General features: G+C 43.7%; 1 pseudogene; it reads left to right on the top strand.

Annotated features, from left to right (window-relative positions):
• The window catches only part of LOC119360920, a 99,300-nt pseudogene that overhangs the window by 693 nt on the left and 74,450 nt on the right, over nucleotides 1-24,157 (top strand).

The raw sequence follows: 24,157 nt of genomic DNA, 5'->3' as shown, positions 1-24,157 counted from the left end.
TCATATAAACCTGACAGTTGTCTATCTATGAACATGCAAAACATTACTAGTGCTACAAGTGATAATAGCAAACCATTTAAACAAATAGGGTATCATAATGTAAATTACACGTGAATTCTGCTGCACCCTAGAAGTACATATGACCAGCTATCTACGTGCTTAAATAGCTATTTAAGTTTAGCCAAACATGTAATTTTTCACTGTAAGTATCAAACACATAGATAGGCGCAGTCTATAATAGGATTAGCAGGCTATGGCATTATGCAATCAGTAGCAAACTAATTAAGCCAAGCAACATAATTGAACAATTTTGCAATAAGTGGCTAACTAAAATTTTGAGAAGCAGGTAAATGAACTTACGTTAGCTCTTTGTACAGGAGCACTGCTACTTCTTTTTCGCTTACAAGGTTCTACGAAGGAGTCCATGACATCAATTGCTTGGATACGCAACCCCAATACTTCTTTCTTCCCACACTGCATTGGTAAGTCGAATGGTTAATCTGATTAGATGGTGTGTCCTTGATATGTTATATGAGGACGGGTTGTCAGACTAGTTGTAGCCACACACATCACACTCGCTTTTACTGTATAATTCATGCGATTACATTTGGCATATCGAGATCTAAGCAATCTACAATAGGATGAAAAGACTGACATCCTTCACATTATTGGCGAACTCAGTTCATAGGAACAAGCAATTCAACCATTCTGTGGGTAAATCAAAAGCGCCACTGGATTTTTTTGTTACCGCAATCATACACGCAAAAAGGGGCGACGCCACCGTAGGGGCTGGCTGGTATGGGCGGCCGCCTCAGGTGGCTGGAAAGTGTGCACCTAGTTTGAGTCATCCAAGTTGCCACATGCTAGTTTTGTTCGTCCCAACGCACGAGCAGGCAATGTAAAAAATGAAGAAAAACGTTTTAATTTGGATGGGCCAATAATGTAAGTGCAAGGCAGGCCCTATAGCAGGCTCGCAGCCCAAACGAGCACCTCCCATATTGATCGACAGCAGGAAACATCCCAATTCATTCGCTCCAGCTCCAGTCTGGTTCTCTCCTAACCTAGCCGCCGCTGGACAAACTGACACAGCACTTCCTCGCGACCTCGTTGAACGCCGGTCGTCGGGCTTCAAGCGCATGGAAGGACAAGAAGATGAATATTCAACCCTGGGTGTAGTCTGCATGGGAGGCAGCAGTGGCAGCACGGGCATGGCATCGAGCTTGCGCAAGCGGACAGTCGCATTTGCAAGAGTAGCATGTGCAACGAGCAGGTACATCACATCCCTGATTATATCTAATTCAATTGTTCAATTTCTGGCCAATAGTTAAACCTGACGGTGTTGTAAACTGCTTGTATGCAGGGAATATATGAGAAAATGAAACCAATTTTTGCTTATTTTATAACTCCCCTAATCAATACTGAACTGACTAAACCTGATGTATCTAATCAAGTTTTCGGTGCAAACATACAAGCTCATGTTATTCTTGAGCCTGAAGTGTCTAATGAACAGACCGCTAATGTAGGATCTGATGCAAACATTTTACATGCTCCTGGTGATGGACATATAGTGTCTAACGAAGGATTTAATGCAAGCATTTTGCAAGCTCCCTTTGAAGGATTTAGTGTCTAAGCTATGTTGAGAGAGACAAAGAGATTTGCAGGCATTGATGACAAGCAAATTATAGTACATTTTCATGGCTTGAGGACACATCGACGCCATCTACCAGAAAGTCCCTGTATCATGTCAGCGTAGCATAAATACTTTTCTAGTCTGTTGTTTGAAACTATTGGCATACTTGTGCAGGATAGATATATGGATATGTAGTGTGCGCACTGGTTATAGACTTATAGGTGCAATTACACTTTGATATTTTCAGCCAGAGAACGAATAATTCAAGCAGGTACAGACCATGTTAGTAGTCCTTGTACACCATATTGCATTTTGTGTTTTTTGGTGCTTACATTATTTAGTGTTTTATAATCTGGAACTACTTTGGATCATTAGCTGGTTTTCAAAGTGCATTTAGCTTCATTCTCAAGTTATGCTGATTTCCGGAGTGCAAGTGCCTTCGTATTTTTAAGTTAAATTTTCGCCCCTAGTAAATTGAATTCGTGGATCCGCCACTGCACACAAATCATACACGCATGCCAGTACAAATTAAATGAAATGCAGGGACTTACGCTAGCTTGTTGTACAGGCTCACTGCAGCTCTGCTTGCGCTTGGGATGTTCCATGTACAAGTACATGTTACCACTTACTTGGATGTGCAGGCCTTGTGCTCCTTGCATCCCCCTCTGCATTTTTGACATGGTGAATGGTTGATCAAATAAGAGAAATCGACCTTGCTGTTGTACCGAAAGACAGGTACTTACAAGGTTATACCAGTGTGCAGGATGTATACCAGATCCCGTAGCGCCGTCGTGCTTCGCTAAAAAATGGCTTTCCTTGTTTCAGATGATATCTCCAGAAGAAATAAGAGTTAAAGTCAGAGTTGCATAGGCGTGTAAGCTAACAGAGCAGTGAAAGGATATCCAAACATCATCGGAATAGTGCACAAGGGAGTGATATGTGGATACCTAGTTCGGGCTAGCGCTTGGGCATGCTCGCCTAGATAGAGTGCGGGTGACTTCAGAGCTGTTGAGGGTGATGCACTGGCGTTGGCTGGCCGCACACGGATGCAGATCTTGAGTGGCACCAGAGCGCTACGATGCGATGGACGAGACCGTTGGTGAAGCCCCAATGGCCTCGGGGGGCAGAGGTGTGACGATGTGCTCGGTGAAGTAGCCCCGGTGAGGTGGGATACGGCGTTGGTGAAGCGCACCTTATGCGATGGAAGTCAATGTATGTGAGGCACGTCGATTGCGGTGGCCAACATTGTCGGTGGACCACCCGGTGCGGTGGACGAGGGCGTAGATGAGGTAGTTCCGGTGCGGTGGTGAAGCGCGACCATCGTCTTCATCGTCGTCCTCCGGCACAGAGCTGGGGAAAGAGACGATACGAGGGGTGAAAGTGCGTTATATCGACTAGAGGGGGGTGAATAGGTGATTTTTATGAATTCTTCACTGAGAAATTTGCTGGTGAGGAAATTCCTAAATGAAGAACTACTAGCAGCGGAATAAGTACTCAGAATTAAACATAACAGAACACAAGCATAGTCATCATGATGAAAAGAAGACAAACACAGAGTACAGAAAGCGTAAACACAGGATAACACAAGAAAGAAGACGGACAGACTGAAGAAATTGATCTGACGAAATTGAGAAAGTCTTTAGTCAAAGTCTTCAAACACATATGAACAGGCACACAACAATAGACATGAGGAAATGAAAGAGTTGAGGAAATAGAACCAGTAGGCTTGGTGAAGTCAATGATTTGGTAGACCAGTTCCAACTGCTGTCTCAGTTGTACATCTGGTTGGAGCGACTCAGTATTTAAACTCGAGGACACCCAGTCCCGGACACACAGTCCTCACCGTATTCTCCTTGAGCTAAGGTCACACAGACCTCACCCAATCACTCGTGGTATGTCTTCAGGTGACTTCCGAACCTTCACAAACTCGGTGACTTGGCGATCCACAATTCCTCTTGGATGCTCTAGACCTTGACGCCTAACCGTCTGGAAGGAGCACATTCTTGAAAGGAAACAAGCGTCAGATCCACGCAGGATCAATCTCTTCAGTGATGCTCAATCACTTTGGGTTTGTAGGTGTTGGGTTTTGGGTTTTCCTCACTTGATGATTTTCGCTCAAAGTCCTCAGAGGATGGGATGCTCTCAATTGACAAGTGTCAGTTTCTCTCGGAGCAGCCAACCAGCTAGTGGTTGAAGGGGGCGGCTATTTATAGCCTAGGGAGCAGCCCGACATGATAAGACATAAATGCCCTTGTCTGATATGACCGTTAGGTGGGTAGATATTTTGGAACCGCTGGCGCATAGCACAACAACGGTCGGAATTTTGACTATCAAAATCCTCAGGGCTATCATGATCCTCACTGTGTAGGCAATTCACACTGGTGAATTCCTAACTCCTCAGTCAGAACAAATTCCTCAGAGACCAGAAGAACTTCGTCTCTGTCACTGAAGAATATGACTGAACTGTATGAGATTTCCAATGGCTTCACTCGAAGGGATTGGTAGGTGTAGGATTTTGAGTTGAGCATCACATGGAAATTTTTCCTTAGTATTTCCTCGACCCCCTTTAACAGTACGGTGTTTCCTATGACTCAAGTAGGAGAAAACGAAACTACGAAAACAAAAGTCTTCACACTTCATGTTCCTCGAATGATTGCCTAGTCTTCAAGGTCACACCAATTTCTTCACCTTCAAAGTCTTCAGAAAGTCTTCAGAGATACAAAGTCTTCAGTTGAAGAACTTCATTTTTAGGGGTCGACTTTCTCTGTAAATATCAAACACCTCATAGACCTATAGACCTGTGTACACTCACAAACGCAACAGTCCCTTAACCTATAAGTCTTCAATACACCAAAATCACTAAGGGGCACTAGATTCACTTACAATCTCCCCATTTTTGGTGATTGATGACAATATAGGTTAAGTTTTCAACGGGGATAAACATATGAAGTGTAAATACTGATATTGAGGAATTTGATTGCAAGATATAGAAGAACTCCCCCTGAAGATGTGCATAGTGAGGAATTTGCTTTTGAAGCAATGCACACTTGAAGAGTATAATCATGGAGATCTCCCCCTATATCTTGTAATTCATACACGCATTTGATATATAATATGAAGAATTTGAAATGCATGATGAAATATGGTGACTGGTGTAATTCAGCATGCGTGCATTAACATTAATGAGGAATAAGCATGCAGAAGAACACATCAAAAGTATCAGGTCACCATAGAGTTTAAGATTACAACTCGATCCAGCAAACTCATCAGAAGAACGAGAGTTGTAACTTAGCAAAAAATGCCCATATAAGATAGACCCGCTTGAAGACTAACTCAAATTTCTCCCCCTTTGTCATCGAATGACCAAAAGGGTTGAAACTGAGGACTAACGCCCCTGAAGAATATCATGATGATGGAGGAGCGCCAGCGTTGTCAGGGTCTTGAGTCATTGTAGGGCCTACTGCAGTGTCGTCCAAGTCTTCATGCTCGTCCATGGCGCGTGATGAAGAATATGAGCTGGCCACCACGGAAGGAACCTTGACTTTCTTGAATCTCTTCGGTGGAGGTGCAGACCAGTCAAAGTCTTCCTTGAAGCCCATTTGCTTCAGATCTTCTTCACCATATAGATGTGACATAATAGCCCAGGTGCAATCAAACACTTCATGGAGGTAGTAGTGGTTTTCCTTCACTGCATTATGTGTAGAAGTCATGTTCTGAAGAATAGCGCAAACTAACGCTTAACCCACTTGTGGTTTCGATCTACCTTCTGGTGAAGACTTATCAGCAGTTCACGTTCAGTCAGCACACGAGGAGCAGTTGCCTGAGGACTTGTCTTGGTAGCATTGGCAGCAGTATCATGAGTGGCAGAGTCATCATTGGTGGAGTAAGATGCAGCTTTGCGGAACTGACCATCCAATGGACGAATGCCTTCATCGATCACGGCTGGTGACTTGCCCTTCTCATCGGATGAGGAAATTGTTTGCTTGAGGACTTCAATAGGGAGCAAGTAGCTGCGGTGATTCTGAAAATCAGCCTTGTAGTTGAGTGAAGACCTTGTTCTGAGGAATCTCATGATCCACGACGCATAAGGCTTCAGCTCAAATGGAGAAAGTGCAACATTCGCCAGAGTCCTCATGAAGAAATCATGATAATTTATGGAGATGCCATGCATGATGTTGAAAAGCATATTCTTCATCATTCCGATAATTTCTTCATCGGACGAGTCATGGCCTTTGATGGGACTCATGGTCTTCGTCAGAATGCGGTAGATTGTTCTCGGCACATAGAGCAATTCCTTCATGAGGAAATTGGTCCTTGGGGCTTGTCCTGGCTTCAGCGGCTTCATGAGCACTTGCATATAGTGATCAGTGAGTTCAGGCTCATCATACAGACAACAAGCACCGTCAGGTGGAGGACTGATTGGTAGGACACGAAGCAATTCAGAGGCTGGTGCCTTGTAATGAGTGTTTTTAGTCATCCAGTCCAACACCCACGAGTTGACGTCACCAGCATCGCCTGTGATATGCAAAGTTGCGTAGAACTGAAGAATGAGCTCTTCATTCCAATCAACCATGTCAGAGCAGAAATTGAGCAAGCCCGCGTCATGAATCATGCTGAGGACTTGAGAGAAGCAAGGCATGGATTCCATGTCCACATGAGGAATATGCTCATGATCAAAGACTTTGTCCTTGTTGAAGAGCACTGAGGAATAGAAGTTGGCCTGGCTGGCAGTCTAGAAACGCTTCCTTCTAAGACGAGCATTGTCATAGGGGTTGAATTCCATGAAGAATACGTGCTCGCCAAAGAAATCATCAGCCTTGAATTTTTGCTTCTTGGAGAAAGGATCCTTTGGCTTGGGCTGAGGAGTGTCAGTCAATTGCAGCACCACTTCAGGAATCGCAATCTCAGGTTCCTCTGGCTGAGGAATTTCAGGCTCTTCTGCAGCTTCAGCCTGGGTCGTCAATTCTTCATTGACAATTTCTTCAGCACTAGTGGTTGGAATTTCTTCATGAACACTTGGGGTTGCATGAGGTTCTTCAGATCCCATTTGCACTTTAGTGGCGGCAGGGGACTGAGGAATAGCTTGGAGTGGAGTGAACATTAGAGAGTTTGGATGTTGACTGTCCCAAAATTCATCATTGAGCACAGGAGTGGTACACCCAATGTCCACATCCTCATCTTCAATTTCTTCAACACCTGCCTCTTCAGCAGTAAACTGAGGCATAGGTGAGGAAATGACTGGGGTTGAAGGGATCTTATCCACTTCAATTTCTTCGTCCAACTGCTCTAACGAAGCAGCAGAAGGAGTTTCTTCATCAGATTCATCAGGAATCACATAATCTTCACCAAATGGAACAAGGCCCTTTGATGGCATTGACGAGACTGGAATGACATCAATTGGATTGTCAATTGAACTAATCAGAGTCTTCATCTTCTTCGGAGCTGAAGAATTTGAAGAAGTTGATGCCTTCCTTTTCTTCACAGCTGCACGTTCTGCAGCCTTGGTCTTCTTCGCATCTGTTGCAGATGGAAGGATCGGAGTTGGTGTAGGCACATGAGGTGCAGAGGACTTTGTTTCATTTTCCTCAGGCACAACTGATGCAGTTGTTCTGACTTGTTCACTTTCCTCAGGCGCATCACTAGTGGATGCCCTGTCAATATCTTCAGCGGCTAGAATGGAGTCATCAGCCCTGGCACTCTCATTTTCTTCAGCAGCCTGATTGTCATCAGCGGTGCTGGCATTTTCTTCAGTAGGCTGAGCAGATGCCTCAGCCTGAGTAACTTCAACGTGCATAGGTGGAGCATCACTTGAAGTGAATTTCTTCATCAAATTGACAAAATGCACCTTGGCGCCCTTCCAATCAGCATAGTAGCGATCAAATTCATCACTCAGCTGTTTGATTTCAACTTGCAAGGCAAGGAGCTGATCAGGAGTGAGAGTGAGGACATTGTCCTTGAGGTAGTGCTATTTCTTGTACCGCGCTTTCTTCAAACTTCTGCCTTGTTCAAATTTCCATTTTTCTTCCTCAATGAAGGCAGAAAGAACATGACTTTGACCAGGAGTGAGGTTCATCTCCGGCAAAGGCGTGTTAGGATCCTTGTGCCACAGGTCAATGTAGTCGAGGATCAACTTTGGATCCAGCATCAGCGGCACATTGGTGCCTTTGGCTCTAGCGGCCCTGGCTTGCCTGTCTCTGATGATTTCAGCAAGTTCTTCATCACCAGCCTCATCATCATCAGAGGGTACATGGAAGGCGACCTGCTTCTTGTGAGGACTTGGTCGAGTGCCTCGTCCAACAGTGGCCTTTTTCTTCAGCAGAGAGGGACCAGCTGAGGAAGTACGAGCAGCTGAGGAGCTTGTAGATGCTCCTGAGGCAATAGAGAAGCCTTGAGTCCTTTGGCACGTGGCGAGATGCATAGGTGCCGAGGATTTTGTCGGAGCAGCTGAAGACTTTGACGGAGGAGCTGAGGACTTTGAAGGAGCAGTCTGAGGAATTTGCCGTGAGGGCCTTGAGGAATCTGGCCTTGATGGCATAGCAGAGGAGCTTGGCCGTGAGGGCATTGAAGGTGAAGCACTGGATTTATGTGCAGGCTTCTTGTGCATTGCCTTCTTTGGCTGACTGGCAGAGGCCTCAGCAGAGGCAGCAGCAGCAGCAGAGTCTGCGTTGAATTTCTTCACTGCTTCCTTTGCTTGCTTAGCCAGTTTGGCTTGGCGCTTAGCCCATTCATCATGATAATCCTCACCGCGCTTGAGGCTGGTGGGATCAGCCAACTGGCCTGGTGCCAATGGAGGTCTTGGGCATGGAGGGTTGGGTGCGAATTTCTTCATATACTTGGGAGTAACATATTTGTACTCCCTCCATTCTCGTGCCCATCTCCTCTCTATCCTTTGTATGCGCACCTTGCGCTGATTCTTGTCCTCTTTGCCGAATTTGGCTTTATCAGGAGTGCAGTAGTCCTTGTATATGTCCTCAGGGATTTCAAACGCAGTATTGACCTCAGGCCTCTTTCCTCCCTTCTGTGGCCTTTTGTCACCCATTTTCTTCAGCTGAGGAATATGAACAACTGAAGTTTCTGAAGAGGTATGCAACTTTTCTTCGAGGAACGCTGCGAATGAGTTAAGTTGATGAGAACCTAGTGATTCAGCAGCGGACATTTGTACCTGTGAACAGAGTATAGTTGCGAGGAATTTGGAGAGGTCATATGCGTTCTCAGAAGGTTTTTCAAAAAGAATAGGTTTTGAGGAATTTGACCAAATGAGTCTTGAGGAATTTTACTAAGCGTTCTTTGTCTTAGGTTCCATAGTTGTATAGATTGAGAATCCACACAATTGAGGAATCTTGAAGAAAATCATTACTTAGAGAAATGAGTCAAGAGCAGATGACGTGTGAGGTGTTCATGTGTGTGAAGATTTGAAGAATAAACACCTTTGAAGATTTTCAGGAAAACTTGAGAATCAAAGCGAGCAGTAAAATTATCTTTTAATTACCCGAAGTGAAGAACACGACGAACTGGGAAGAACAGTGGTGAAGTTCGTCAGGTCAGATCTTCCACGCCCTAACTCGGTAGAGGAAGACGGCTACAGCAGCGGCGGAGTGAAGAAATCCGCAACCGGCGCGAGTACGACGACAACGAGATCGAGGCAGTGAAGCTCTTCCTCACCGGCGACGATGAAGTAGCGGTGGTGCTAGGGTTTTGGGAAGCTTGAGCGAGAGAGAGCGCGAGCGAGGTGAAATTGAAGTGAGGAAGAGACAGGGGTATTTATAGAGGGAGTGAAAAACTGTTCAACCGAGGAAATCAGACGAACATGCCCCTGGCCCCTTCTCATTTGCTTCACATGTGTCACCCACATACTGAGAGGTGGCGATTGTGTAGGATCGTGGGTGAATAGATAAGTATTGTCGTGAGAAGCGGAACGGTTTGAGCGGCAAAGCCGAAAATTCAGATAAGATAAGTGAAAAGTTCCGTTCGCAATTTCTTCAGCTGTCAAGGACACAGTGAAGAATTTGAACGAGTTTCAAATAGAACGCATATGAGGAATTCGTGAATAGACTGGGTTGAGTTTAGCATAGAGGGGGAAGGGTCCGATCACACTCACTTAGCAGAAGAAATCAACTTGAAGAAATAACAATAAGTGAATGCCGTAGAGGACATTAAACTCATATATATATATATATATATATATATATATATATATATATATATATATATATATATATATATATATATATATATATATATATATATATATATATATATATTCAAATGAAGAACAACACCGGAAAGAGTGAAGACAATGCAAAGTTGAAGAATTTGAAAAACTGAGGAATTTCAAAAACGAAGAAAAACTCATATTGAAGATTTTCAACTTTGGTTGGTGGCGTAACCCACCGTATAAGAAAGCTGATTTCAGACACCGCGTACAATTGTCGTAGGGCTCTGAGAATCAATTTCTTCATTAATTTCTTCACACTTAGAGGGTTAGTCTTCATTGATTGAAGAAAAACGTTACTTTGTGTGTTGCGCGTCTAAGTCATCAAGTCAGCATAAGTGTTAGGAGATGTGTCCATTTCAGAGAACATTTGAAGATTCAAGGATATTTAGCTCACACCGCAACTTGCTAAATCTCTTCTTAGCCAAGTGTTGGTGTGTGAGCTAAGTATCGAAGAATATGCTTCACAGCCTTATGGTGTGATTCCTTTGGTGTAGCTTGAAATCGGGCACACATGCAAACACTAAGCATAATATCTGGCCTAGATGCACATAGGTACAATAAAGAACCAATCATGGAGCGGTATACCTTTTGATCAAAGTCTTTACCATTTTCATCAGTGCATAGACGGCCATTTGTGTGCATTGGAATTTTGACCCCTTTGCAATCTTGCATGCCGAATTTCCTCAATACGTCCTTGAGGTATTTCTCCAGAGATATGAATATTCCATTGCGTTGTTGACGAATTTGAAGACCTAAAAAGAATTTCAACTCTCCCATCATAGAAATTTGATATTCTTCACTCATCATATAGGCAAATTCATCACTATATCGTTGGTCAGTACAGCCGAAAATGATATCATCAACATATATTTGGCACACAAACAATTCACCATCATAAGATTTAGTGACAAGAGTTGGGTCGAGTGAACCGGGTTTGAAGCCTTTCTTCATGAGGAATTCCTTCAAAGTATCATACCACGCCCGAGGGGCTTGCTTGAGGCCGTACAGGGCCTTGTTGAGCTTGAAGACTTTGTCTGGATTCTTTGGATCTTCAAAACCTTGGGGTTGAGCAACATATACTTCTTCCTCAAGCTTACCATTGAGGAATGCACTTTTCACATCCATTTGTTATAAGATAATATCATGATGGTTAGCATAATCAAGTAATATGCGAATAGCCTCAAGTCTAGCAACAGGTGCAAAAGTTTCATCGAAGTCAATTCCTTCAACCTGTGTGTAGCCTTGAGCTACAAGCCGTGCCTTATTCCTCACCACAAGGCCATTTTCATCTTGCTTGTTGCGGTAGATCCACTTTGTGCCAATAATGTTGTGCTTGCGAGGATCTGGACGTTTGACCAGTTCCCAGACGTTGTTGAGCTCGAACTGATGTAATTCTTCTTGCATAGCTTGAATCCACTCAGGCTCCAGAAATGCTTCATCTACCTTAGTGGGCTCTGTGATAGAGACAAACGCAAAGTGCCCACAAAAGTTAGATAAATGTGAAGCTTTTGAGCGTGTGAGAGGACCTGGTGCTTCAATGTCATCGCTGATCTTCTCGATTTGCACTTCATTTGCAATACGAGGATGAGCGGGTTGTCTTTGAGGAATTTGATCTGCATTTTCTTCAGGAGCATTTTCCTCAACACCATTTTCTTCAGGTGCGCCAGCTCGATGTTCATCACGTTCTGGAATGAATTCTTCAGCAGATTCTTTAGTAGGAATGACATCATCAGTGGCTTTGAACTTGATAGAATCCTCAGGTGCTGGTTCATCTATCACACAAGGTAGGTGCTCTCTTTGCGAGCCATTAGTTTCATCGAACCGCACATCCACAGTTTCAACAACCTTGTGAAGAACATTGTTGAAGACTTTGTAGGTGTGCGAGTCCTTTCCGTAACCAAGCATGAAACCCTCATGTGCTTTCGGTGCAAATTTAGAATTGTGATGAGGATCTCTAATCCAACTTTTAGCACCGAAGACTTTGAAGTAACTTTCATTGGGTTTCTTGTCAGTGAGGAGTTCATAGGCAGTCTTGTTGAAGAATTTGTGAAGATATACTCTGTTGATGATGTGGCAGGCAGTATCAATTGCCTCACTCCAGAAACAACGAGGCGTCTTGTATTCATCAAGCATAGTGCGAGCCATCTCAACAAGAGTTCTGTTCTTGCCCTCCATGATGCCATTCTGTTGAGGAGTATAAGGAGCAGATAACTCATGAGTAATACCAAGTTGATCAAGATAGTCATCAAGACCGGAATTCTTGAACTTAGTTCCATTGTCACTCCTGATGTGCTTGATCTTCACACCAAAGTTGGTTGAAGCCCTCGAGGAAAATCGTTTGAAGACTTCCTGCACCTCATGTTTGTAAGTGACAATGTGTACCCATGTGTAACGAGAATAATCATCAACAATAACAAAGCCATATAGAGATGCATCATTTGTAACAACAGAATACTGATTAGGACCGAAGAGATCCATGTGAAGCAATTCAAATGGTCGAGTGGTAGTCATGATAGTCTTCGCTGGATGCTTGGCCTTTGTCATCTTCCCAGCTTCACAGGCTCCGCATAAGTGATCCTAGAGGAATTTGACATTCTCAATGCCAATGACATGCTTCTTCTTCGCGAGTGTGTGCAGATTCCTCATGCCAGCATGACCAAGTCGTCGATGCCATAGCCAGCCTTCTGAAGCTTTTGCAAGTAAGCACACGGCAGGCTGTGGTCCTGTAGAGAAATCAACAATGTACAAGTCTCCTCTCCTAAAGCCTTCGAAGACTTTCGAATTGTCAGCTTCCAAGATCACAACACAATGATACTTGCCAAAGACAACAACCATATCAAGATCTCAAAGCATTGAGACAGACATGAGGTTGTATCCTAAGGACTCGACAAGCATGACATTGTCCATGTGTATGTCCTTAGAGATCGCAACCTTACCTAGACCCAATACCTGACTTTTGCCTTTGTCAGCGAAGATGATATGCTTCAGATGTGACGGTGATAAGGGAGCATCCATCAATAGATTCTTGTCACTAGTCATGTGATTTGTACATCCACTATCGAGGACCCACTCATTTGCTTTGGGTTGATCATCCTGCAGATGAATTAGTGCAGCTTACAAACTCATATACTTCATCAGTGAAGAATACGACATCAGTATCATCAGGTCAATTTCATCAAGCAATTAGAATAGATAATTAGTATGAGGACGTGAGAAATGAAGGTTCATTTCATCATGATTAGCCTGCGTCCTATTAGGCATTGTTCAGGTCTCCAGCAAATTCTTCAGTCATTTTGAGCACGACTGGAGACCTGACCCTGCATAAGAGATTAGTTCTTTTTCTTCACCACCCACATCTGGAGGGGTGGCAAAGAATTCATCACTCTGCGAGCACCATATGAGAAAGGTGGCATGGACGCCAGTCCACTTTGTTTCACATAAGAGGGGTTGGGGTAAGCATATGAATAAGCAGAGAAATTCTTCGAGGACTTATGAACATAATGATTTGAAGAATAATGCACATATTCATAGCCCTTAGCTCTACCCTGCGAAACAAAAGGGTTAGCACGATGATGATCATATGAGGACTTTGATCCTTTTGAGGAATTTGATCCACGTGAGGAATTTGGTCCATTTGAGGACATGGATCCATATGAAGAATTTGGTTCATATGAAGAATTTGATCCGGAGTTCCTATTCTTCACAGGTGGTGTCATGAGGACATTCACCTGAAGACTTTCAAGGCAACTTTTGGGAACCCAGATTTTCTTCATAGGGGAACTGTTCCTGCAGTTAGTCCCAACATATCTAGCAAATACTTCACCATTCTGATTTTTGAACAGTTTATAGTTAGAGTCAAATGACTCATCAGAAGAATGAGGAGATTCACATGTAAAGCCAGAGAAGTTGGATGGACCAACTGGAGGTTCCTTTGCAACAACACATGAGGTTTTGGGGTACTGCTCAGGCTTCCAATATGTTCCATCAGCATTGAGTTTCCTCTCAAAGGCAATACCCTCTTTCCTAGGGTTTCTGTTGAGGATCTGCTTTTTGAGCACATCACAAAGAGTCTGATGCCCTTTGAGGCTTTTGTACATGCCTATCATGTACAATTCCTTCAGCCCTGCATCATCAGTGATACTTGCATTCTCCTCAGATGAGGAATTAGTGATAGCAGAGACATATGAAGAATTTGTAGCATTAGAAGCATTTGAACATTCAGGTGAAGAATTAGCAGTTTCACGTTCAATGCACTTCAGACATGGAGAAACAAATTGTTCCTGGGTAGCGCTGATTTGTTGAGCAAGTAATGAATCGCGCTCCTTCTGAAGATCTTCACAATCCACTCTTAGCTTTTCAAGATCTTGCTTTCTTTGAAGAAATTCATAAGAAAGCTTCTCGTGATCATATAAGAAAGTGTTATGATGACCTTGAAGATTGTCAAACCTGGATTGAAGTCTCTGAAGACTCTCAGCCAATGCTTTTGACTGATCCATTTCTTCACCCAACATATCATCGCTCTTATTAAGCATGTATTGAACTTTTTCCAAAGCTCTTTGTTGTTTAGTGGCAAGGGAAGCAAGTTTGACATAGCTGGGGCCAAATTCATCACCTGATTCATCATCACTAGATTCGGAAAGGTAGCATTCAGTTACCTTGGCATCCTCTGCCATGAGGCACGGTGAAGAGGATGACGATTCAGGTGCGAAAGTCATCTCTTTGAGAGAATCCTTGTAATCCTCAAACCAAGGATCATGACGAGTACGATGACCTTCATTGACCTCAGAAAGCTGGTCCCAGATTAGCTTCGCGTGATTGAGGTGCATGACGTTCCTGAACTGATTTTGGAACAGACAGGAGTAGATGACATCCTTCGCTGTGAGGTTCAGTAGAGTGTACTTGCGAATGTCATCAGCCTCTGCCATCTTGCATAGATCGGTAAGACCAATCTCAGTGATGATCCATAGTTCGCTGTCCATAGCCATGAGTCGCTTCTTCATCACGGCCTTCAAACGAGGATACTCATGACCGTCAAAGATGGGACAGGATATGTTCCTCCATCCTGCAGTCGACATAACTAAAACTCCAGGCGGTTAAACCAAAATCACACAGAATAAGGGAGTACCTTGCTCTGATACCAATTGAAAGTGTGTTATATCGACTAGAGGGGGGGGGGTGAATAGGCGATTTTTATGAATTCTTCACTAAGGAATTTGCTGGTGAGGAAATTCCTAAATGAAGAACTACTGGCAGCGGAATAAGTACTCAGAAGTAAACATAACAGAACACAAGCATAGTCATCATGATGAAAAGAAGACAAACATAGAGTACAGAAAGCGTAAACACAGGATAACACAAGAAAGAAGACGGACAGACTGAAGAAATTGATCTGAGGAAATTGAGAAAGCCTTCAGTCAAAGTCTTCAAACAGATATGAACAGGCACATAACAACAGACATGAGGAAATGAAAGAGTTGAGGAAATAGAACCTGTAGGCTTGGTGAAGACAATGATTTGGTAGACCAGTTCCAACTGCTGTCTCAGTTGTACATCTGGTTGGAGCGGCTCAATATTTAAACTCGAGGACACCTAGTCTCGGACACACAGTCCTCACCGTATTCTCCTTGAGCTAAGGTCACACAGACCTCGCCCAATCACTCGTGGTAAGTCTTTAGGTGACTTCCGAACCTTCACAAACTCGGTCACTCGGCGATCCACAATTCCTCTTGGATGCTCTAGACCTTGACGCCTAACCGTCTGGAAGGAGCACAATCTTCAAAGGAAACAAGCGTCAGATCCACGCAGGATCAATCTCTTCAGTGATGCTCAATCACTTTGGGTTTGTAGGTGTTGGGTTTTGGTTTTCCTCACTTGATGATTTTCGCTCAAAGTCCTCGGAGGATGGGATGCTCTCAATTGACAAGTGTTAGTTTCTCTCGAAGCAGCCAACCAGCTAGTGGTTGAAGGGGGCGGCTATTTATAGCCTAGGGAGCAGCCCGACATGATAAGACATAAATGCCCTTGTCTGATATGACCGTTAGGTGGGTAGATATTTTGGAACCGCTGGCGCATAGCACAACAACGGTCGGAATTTTGACTATCAAAATCCTCAGGGCTATCATGATCCTCACTGTGTAGGCAATTCACACTGGTGAATTCCTAACTCCTCAGTGAGAACAAATTCCTCAGAGACTAGAAGAACTTCATCTCTGTCACTGAAGAATATGACTGAACTGTATGAGATTTCCAATGGCTTCACTCGAAGGGATTGGTAGGTGTAGGATTTTGAGTTGAGCATCACATGGAAATTTTTCCTTAGTACTTCCTCGACCCCCTTCAACAGTACGGTGTTCCTATGACTCAAGAAAGAGAAAATGAAACTACGAAAACAAAAGTCTTCACGCTTCATGTTCCTCGAATGTTTGCCTAGTCTTCAAGGTCACACCAATTTCTTCACCTTCAAAGTCTTCAGAGATACAAAGTCTTCAGTTGAAGAACTTCATTTTTAGGGGTCGACTTTCTGTGTAAATATCAAACTCCTCATAGACTTATAGACCTGTGTACACTCACAAATGCATCAGTCCCTTAACCTATAAGTCTTCAATACACAAAAATCACTAAGGGGCACTAGATGCACTTACAAGGGGCGATTCGAACTTTGCTTGGGTTGGAGGTGAAATAGGGATTTGATCGATCTAGGCGCGGAAGGGGACGGTGGAGAAGGGAGATTTCGCAGGGCTGGAATTGGGGCCGCCAGATATTTCAATCCGAAGCATGGAAGCGCGAACTTATTTTGTCGTCGTTCTTTTTTTGGGGGGCGAGGAAGGGAGAGAGGGGGGGTGGGTGGCTGGGTGCTAGCGTCCGTACGACACACGGGACCACCACGACATGACCCTGGTCTGCCTGGTGCGCCTACATTTGAGAATGCAAACAAATCTTCTTTCATTTACAAACAAATTTGTATGTATTACCATGCCCGCGTTTTCCTTGCAAATAATTAGTCATTCGAAACGAGATACTATAGATTAATTAATGAAGAGTTATTTTAATTAGAGTGTGTGTCACATAGCGATCTCCAATTCTAATGTGGATTTCACATTTCACGGTATCCATGCTACTTTTTTTAATACAAATTCATATGTATATGATGAACACCATGGTACTGAGAAAACTTTGGATGGATTCAAACATATGACATACAAAATAGCACAACAATCGAGTAGATGTCAACTTTTCCAGACCTAGTATATATGGCACAAATTCGAAATAATTACCCATATGCATGGTCCTCAATTCGAATATTACAATGTACATGATGTCTGCTAGAACTACGTCGGTATTTCACCAAAGAGGAATGGATGATGCTGTATAGCGACGGTAGGTTCTTCCCTCAGTGATGAGACCAAGTTTATCGAACCAGTAGCAGAACCTCCTCACACCACGTAAACAACACATGCACACAAATAACAAATACTCGCAACCCGACATGTTAAAGGGGTTGTCAATCCCTTCCGGGTACGGCGCCTCAAGATAGGCAAATAACGTGAGGTAAAAGTGGTAGATAGGATAAATAAATCGCGGAAAAATGAATTGCAGCAAGGTATTTTTGAATTTTTGGTTTAATAGATCTGAAAATAAATGCAAGGGAAAATAGATTGCAAAGGCAAATATGATGAAAAGAGACCCGGGGCCATAGGTTTCACTAGTGGCTTCTCTCGAGAAAAATAGCAAACGGTGGGGAAACAATTACTGTTGGGCAATTGATAGAACTTCAAATAATCATGACGATATCCAGGCAATGATCATTATATAGGCATCACGTCCAAGATTAGCAGACCGAATCCTGCCTGCATCTACTACTATTACTCCACACATCGACCGCTATCCAGCATGCATCTAGTGTATTAAGTTCATGAGAAAACGGAGTAATGCAATAAGAACGATGACATGATGTAGACGAGATCCATTTGTCTATTGTGGAGATATAGATCCCATCTTGTTATCCTTAGTAGCAACAATACATACGTGTCAGTTCTCCTTCTATCACTGCGATCTAGCACCGTAAGATCGAACCCACTGCAAAGCACCTCTTCCCATTGCAAGATAAATAGATCGAGTTGGCCAAACAAAACCCAAATATCGGAGAAGAAATATGAGGCTATAAGCAATCATGCATATAAGAGATCAAAGAAGACTCAAATAACTTTCATGGATAAAAACATAGATCTGATCATAAACTCAAAGTTCATTGGATCCCAACAAACACACCGCAAAAAGACTTACATCATATGGATCTCCAAGAGACCATTGTATTGATAATCAAGAGAGAGAGAGAGGAAGCCATCTAGCTACTAACTACGGACCCAAGGTCTACAAAAAACTAGTCACGCATCATAGGAGAGGCACAAATGGAAGTGGTGAACCCCTCCATGACACTGTCTAGATTGGATCTGGTGGTTCTGGACTCTGCGGCAGCTGGAATTGATTTTTGTCGACCGCCCTAGGGTTTCTGGAATATTGTGGTATTTATAGAGTGAAGAGGCGGTTCAGGGGGCACCTGAGGTGGGCAGCACCCACCAGGGCGCGCCTGGGCCTCCTGGCGCGCCCTGGTGGGTGCTGCTCCCCTCGAGCAGCCCCCAGGTGCTTCCTTGTCCCACTGGCTTTCTTTTCGCCCGAAACAAATCCGCCAGGAGTTTCGTTGCATTTGGACTCCATTTGATATTGATTTCTTGTGATGTAAGAAACATGTAGAAAACAACAGCTGGCACTGGGCACTATGTCAATAGGTTAGTACCAAAAAATGATATAAAATGACTATAAAATGAGTGTAAAACATCCAAGAATGATAATATAACAACACGGAACAATAAAAAATTATAGATACATTGGAGACGTATCAATACACTAAATTGAAACGTCGATATTAAGTCTCGTACTATCTACATTCAAGTGTTATTTTTAGCCCCACCCCCCGTCGGCACACACGCTACATACTTCCTGTATCGATCAATCTTCCTCTCCTAACCACCTTAGGAAGCTATCGGTTTCCGACACACGTTCATTCTTTCTCTCCATGTTTCGATCTCTAACTCTCTCAACTACACAACCCCCTTTTTCCACTCTGTTACCAAATGTATCTACCTCACACACCCGCCATTGCACTCCATGCCGAGCTCTCTCTCTCCCTCCCACCCTCTCTTGCTAGATACATGCATTTCCTATCTAGCACTGCTACGTCTTGAGCTTGCGTTGGTTTTCCTCGAAGAGGAGAGGGTGATGCAGCAAGTGTAGCGTAAGTATTTCCCTCGGTTTTGAGAACCAAGGTATCAATCCAGTAGGAGGCTCCTCAAAAGTCCCACGCACCTACACAAACAAACTGAGAACTCGCAACCAACGCAATAAAGGGGTTATCAATCCCTTCACGGCCACTTGCGAAAGTGAGATCTAATAAAGATAGCATGATAAGATAAATATATTTTTGGTATTTTATAATATAGACGCAAAAAGTAAAGATGAAAATAAAAGTATATTAAAAGCAAATATGATAAGAGATAGACCCGGGGGCCATAGGTTTCACTAGTGGCTTGATAGCATAAGTATTACGGTGGGTGAACAAATTACTGTCAAGCAATTGATAGAAAAGCGCATAGTTATGAGATTATCTAGGCATGATCATGTATATAGGCATCACGTCCGTAACAAGTAGACCGACTCCTGCCTGCATCTACTACTATTACTCCACACATCGACCGACTCCTGCCTGCATCTAGAGTATTAAGTTCATAAGAACAGAGTAACGCATTAAGCAAGATGACATGATGTAGAGGGATAAAATCAAGCAATATGATATAAACCCCATCTTGTTATCCTCGATGGCAACAATACAATACGTGCCTTGCAGCCCTTTCTGTCACTTGGTAAGGACACCGCAAGATTGAACCCAACGCTAAGCACTTCTCCCATGGCAAGAAATATCATCTAGTAGGCCAAACCAAACTGATAATTCGAAGAGACTTGCAAAGATAACTCAATCATACATAAAAGAATTCATAGAAGATTCAAATATTTATCATAGATAAACTTGATCATAAATGCACAATTCATCAACTCTCGACAAACACACCGCAAAAAGAGTTACATCGAATAGATCTCCACAAGAGAGGGGGAGAACATTGTATTGAGATCCAAAAAGAGAGAAGAAGCCATCTAGCTAATAACTATGGACCCGAAGGTCTGTGGTAAACTACTCACAACTCATCGGAGGGGCAAGGATGTTGATGTAAAGGACCTCCATGGTTGATTCCCCCTCCGGCAGAGTGGCGGCGAAAGCTCCAAGCTGAGATCTCGTGGATACAGAAGGTTATGGCGGTGGAAATTGTGTTTCGTGGTGCCCCTGGATGTTTTCGGGGTACGTAGGTATATATAGGAGTAATCCCATGTGCAAAAACAAATGATATCTAGAGAAAGAGGAGAGATAAGGTGAGGAGGAGTGGGGTGCGGTGGTGATTGGTGGTCGGACTGGGCAGAGACATGGGGATGGACGGCGCCGACAACGGCCACCATGCCAGATTGTTCCAGAGGCTTCCTTTTTTAATTGCTCAACAATGAGGTTGTGGGAGATAAGGATGAACGAGGAAAGGCCTTATCTGCAAATGTGGAGAGAGGTGCGGGTATCTTTTTACAAAATTGCCACAGTTTGCTTTCTATCCATCAGATATAGATCGGACGGTCTATATTGCAAGATGGAAGGCACACCATCATCACCAACTCAGTTTTTTATAAGAGTAGAGATACACGGGGGTCCCACTTGTCATTGATCAAATTTGGACCTTAAACTAACAAATCTGAAAGACGAGATTCGAACTGGCAACCTAGACTACAAAGCATAAGTCGATAGCCTGAAACAACAACGGTTGTTGGCTTTGTCCCATAACTTGATTTTATACAGTATTGTACGTTGAGTAGAGTAGTGGGAGTGGCTCGTCAACACGTGCATGACCATTGACTCACTTACTGGTGGGTCCCATGTATGCGATCTCTCTCTCCTCTCCATCGTCTAACCTTTAGACGCACGTGCACACACGAAGAGTGGCATGAGCTTGCCGTGGTGTTATTATAACTAAAAAAGCTTGGAAAATAGAAGAATTGCCTAGAACAAGAGACGTTGTGGCTGGTCAAGACGGAGCTAACCACACCTATCCTCCGTGCCATGTTAGCATGATGAAGCTGTGTGGTTAGTGGGGTATTTTCGACCGACTGGCTGGGTCCCAAGGTCAAACCATAGGTAGTACATCTGATATAGTATATTTCACACGCACATTTTTCCTCCATGCCGAGATGTGGCACACCCTACCATGCGGTTTCAGGGTCCTCCCGGGTGGTGCACGCATATTTTCTTCCTTGCTGAGACGTGGGACGCCCTACCGCGCGTTTTCTGGGTCCTCCTCCGTCATACCGCCGAAGCAAGTAAATGAGTCTCCAAATCACGAAAGACCACCTTTCCCACCGAGTACATCAGGGAAGCACGATGGCTAGCTAGTTGGGCTAGTGCGACCGATTAGCTAGGCCGCTGCCACATTTCTTTTTTCACCCCTTTTTTAGGTCCTTGCCAGCGGGTAAATTTAAATATCCACCGCAGCGTTGCTTTGGTCTTTGGGTGCATCAGGCGCGGCAGGATTCTTAATTTTTTGATTGATGGGAGCAGGAGCGGCAGCAATAGTCACGATCACTCCGCCTATAAAACCCACTGCTCCCTGATGTGAAAAGTCGTCGACTGGTGTTTTCCCATGGTGAAAACCAAAAGATTCACCCCGCTCCTTGGCTGGCTCCCTCCGCCTTCCCGTAGATTGCATTGCCTTCTAGCTGTTTCGCCCCCTTTGCTTCTTCTCCCCATAGCTTCTACCTGGTTCCATGGCGGCGCACCCGATCACGGATTCTGAGGTGAGGCGCCTGACACAGGAGCTCCAAGCCAAGAATGTGAAGCTCAGAGCCAAGGACGTGGATCTCCGTGAGCTGAAGGAGGAGAGGAGTTCCATACTCCTCCTTTATGTGCAGGAGTTCACGGAGCTTCAAAAGCGGCATGCGTCCACCACAAAGATGCTTGAGGCGTTGGCGGCATTGCTGCAGAAAGCGGGAGATACGATAGGCGGTCAGGCGAGATGGCTGGAGCGCGAGCGGGCAGATCGTGACGATGTCCAGGATCGCCTCAGCCACTTGGTGGACCATGTTGACACGCACGTGTTGCGACTATGTGATTGCTACCTCTTGAGCACTGCGTTGGGTTTCCCTTGAAGAGGAAAGGGTGATGCAGCAAGTAGCGTAAGTATTTCCCTTAGTTTTTGAGAATCAAGGTATCAATCGAGTAGGAGGCTCCTCAAAAGTCCTTCGTACCTACACAAACAAACAAGAACCTCGCAACCAACGCGATAAAGGGGTTGTCAATCCCTTCACGGTAACTTGCAAAAGTGAGATCTGATAGAGATAAAAAGATAAGATAAATATTTTTGGTATTTTTATAATATAGATTGGAAAGTAAAAGATGCGAATAAAAATAGATCAGAAACTTATATGATAAAAGATAGACCCGGGGGCCATAGGTTTCACTAGTGGCTTCTCTCAAGATAGCATAAGTATTACAGTGGGTGAACAAATTATTGTCGAGCAATTGATAGAAAAGTGCATAGTTATGAGAATATCTAGGCATGATCATGTATGTAGGCATCACGTCCGCAACAAGTAGATTGAAACGATTCTGCATCTACTACTATTACTCCACACATCGACCGACTCCTGCCTGCATCTAGAGTATTAAGTTCATAAGAACAGAGTAACACATTAAGAAAGATGACATGATGTAGAGGGATAAACTCAAGCAATATGATATAAACCCCATCTTTTTATCCTCAATGGCAAAGATACAATACGTGCCTTGCTGCCCCTGCTATCACAGGGAAAGGACACCACAAGATTGAACCCAAAGCTAAGCACTTCTCCCATTGCAAGAAAGATCAATCTAGTAGGCCAAACCAAACTGATAATTCGAAGAGCCTTGCAAAGATAACCAATCATACATAAAAGAATTCAGAGAAGATTCAATTATTTCTCATAGGTAAACTTGATCATAAAACCACAATTCATCGGATCTCGACAAACACACCGCAAAAAGAGTTACATCGAATAGATCTCTAAGAAGATCAAGGAGAACTTTGTATTGAGATTCAAAGAGAGAGAAGAAGACATCTAGCTAATAACTATGGACCCAAAGGTCTGTGGTAAACTACTCACAACTCATCAAAGAGGCCTTGGAGATGATGTAGAGGCCCTCCATGGTCGATTTCCCCCTCCGATGGAGCGCCGCCGAAGGCTCCAAGATGGGATCTTGCAGATACAGAAGGTTGCGGCGGTGGAATTAGGTTTTCGTGGTGCTCCTGGATGTTCTCGGGGTACATGGATATATATAGGAGGAAGAAGAAGGTTGGTGGAGCCACGAGGGGCCCACGAGGGTGGGGGCACGCCCACCCCCCTAGGGTGCGTCGGGCACCCTCGTGACCGCCTCGTTCGCTGCTTGATGTCCACTCCAAGTCTCCTGGGTTGCATTTGTTCCAAAAAGATCGCTCCCGAAGGTTTCATCCCGTTTGGACTCCGTTTGATATTCCTTTTCTTTGAAACACTGAAATAGGCAAAAAAAACAACAATTCGGCCTCGGCCTCCGCTTAGTAGGTTAGTCCCAAAAATGATATAAATGTGTAGAGTAAAGCCCATAAACATCCAAAACGGGTAATATAATAGCATGGAACAATAAAAAATTATAGATACGCTGGAGACGTATCAATCATCCCCAAGCTTAATTCCTGCTCGTCCTCGAGTAGGTAAATGATAAAAACAGAATTTTTGATGTGGAATGCTACCTAGCATAATTCTCAATGTAATTTTATTTATTATAGCATGAATGTTCAGATCCAAATGATTCAAAATAAAAGTTCATATTGACATAAAAACAATAATACTTCAAGCATACTAACAAAGCAATCATGTCTTCTCAAAATAACTAGCTAAAGAAAGCTATCCCTACAAAATCATATAGTCTGGCTATGCTCTATCTTCATCACACAAATTATTTAATCATGCACAACCCCGATGACTAGCCAAGCAATTGTTTCATACTTTAGTATTCTCAAACTTTTTCAACTTTCACGCAATACATGAGCGTGAGCCATGGACATAGCACTATATGTGGAATAGGATGGTGGTTGTGGAGAAGACAAAAAAGGAGAAGATAGTCTCACATCAACTAGGCGTATCAACGGGCTATG

The sequence above is a fragment of the Triticum dicoccoides genome, chromosome 2B (genome assembly GCF_002162155.2).
Source record: "Triticum dicoccoides isolate Atlit2015 ecotype Zavitan chromosome 2B, WEW_v2.0, whole genome shotgun sequence".
Classification (NCBI taxonomy): domain Eukaryota; kingdom Viridiplantae; phylum Streptophyta; class Magnoliopsida; order Poales; family Poaceae; genus Triticum; species Triticum dicoccoides.
Note: the sequence above shows the minus strand (reverse complement) of the source record. Positions and strands in the feature narration are given on the sequence as shown.